Source organism: Bos indicus x Bos taurus, chromosome 1, assembly GCF_003369695.1.
Source record: "Bos indicus x Bos taurus breed Angus x Brahman F1 hybrid chromosome 1, Bos_hybrid_MaternalHap_v2.0, whole genome shotgun sequence".
NCBI lineage: Eukaryota > Metazoa > Chordata > Mammalia > Artiodactyla > Bovidae > Bos > Bos indicus x Bos taurus.
The window spans coordinates 153,023,858-153,025,030 of NC_040076.1; the positions used below are offsets into that span (position 1 = coordinate 153,023,858).

The 1,173-nt window shown below is 38.1% G+C and overlaps 1 non-coding gene across 1 annotated transcript; it reads right to left on the reverse strand.

Moving 5' to 3' along the window:
• Nucleotides 1–352: 352 nt before the first annotated feature.
• On the reverse strand, nt 353–459 carry LOC113899800. The gene has a single exon (XR_003512990.1). It is a non-coding gene; the product is annotated as a U6 spliceosomal RNA (small nuclear RNA).
• Between the last annotated feature and the right edge of the window lie 714 nt (nt 460–1,173).

The window sequence follows — 1,173 nt, forward strand, 5'->3', positions numbered from 1 at the left end:
CACTGCTTTTACAGTGTCCCACAGGTTTTGGGTTGTTGTGTTTTCATTTTCATTCATTTCTATGCAAATTTTGATTTCTTTTTTGATTTCTTCTGTGATTTGTTGGTTATTCAGCAGCGTGTTGTTCAGCCTCCATATGTTGGAATTTTTAATAGTTTTTCTCCTGTAATTGAGATCTAATCTTACTGCATTGTGGTCAGAAAAGATGCTTGGAATGATTTCTATTTTTTTGAATTCACCAAGACTAGCTTTATGGCCCAGGATGTGATCTATCCTGGAGAAGGTTCCATGTGCGCTTGAGAAAAAGGTGAAATTCATTGTTTTGGGATGAAATATCCTATAGATATCAATTAAAAATATGGAACGCTTCACGAATTTACGTGTCATCCTTGAGCAGGGGCCATGCTAATCTTCTCTGTATCGTTCCAATTTTAGTATATGTGCTGCCGAAGCGAGCACCTCTTTAAAGTTCTAATCCAAGGTGATGAATTACTTACCTTCATTACCAAGAATTTCTTTCCCTAAATTGAAGAGATGTAAGCCACAAATGAGAGGAAAGGAAATCTCTGGTGTAAAGATCGACTGTTGAACCTTTGAACATCAACCCCTTCCTAGACATCCTCCTAAAAAACCAATAAGAACTCTTTTAAATCAAATAGCCCCTCACTGTCAAAGAAAGTGCCTAAAAACCCTGAGAGAACTGCTCAGGGCAACAGTGCTAAGATCCAACAACTTTTGAAGTTCTGTTCTTGCCGCTGATCCCCTCTGTTTAGAGAAAGAATACCTGTAGAGAAAAGAGGTGAGACTTCAGATGAATAAATACAACATTCACAGGATCAGCATTTAAAGCCTAACAGGATGGGCTCAGAAAACTACTTGATTAACACAAACATAAATTAATCTCTGATCACCCTAAAAAGGACAAGCTGTTTCCTTTTCCCTACTAAGGATTTTCCCTGTGTCCTCTGTGGAACTGACCAAAAAAAATCTGTCTTTTCTTTGTGTTAATCAAATTGTTTTCTGAACCCATCCTGCTAGGCTCTAAATGCTGATCCTGTGAATGTTGTATTTATTCACCTGAAGTCTCCCCTCTTTTCTCTATTTGGTAAACATTTTGTACTTCGTAGCTGCCGCTAGCATTTCAGCCAGCCTAGACAAGGAAAAGGAAGTGAA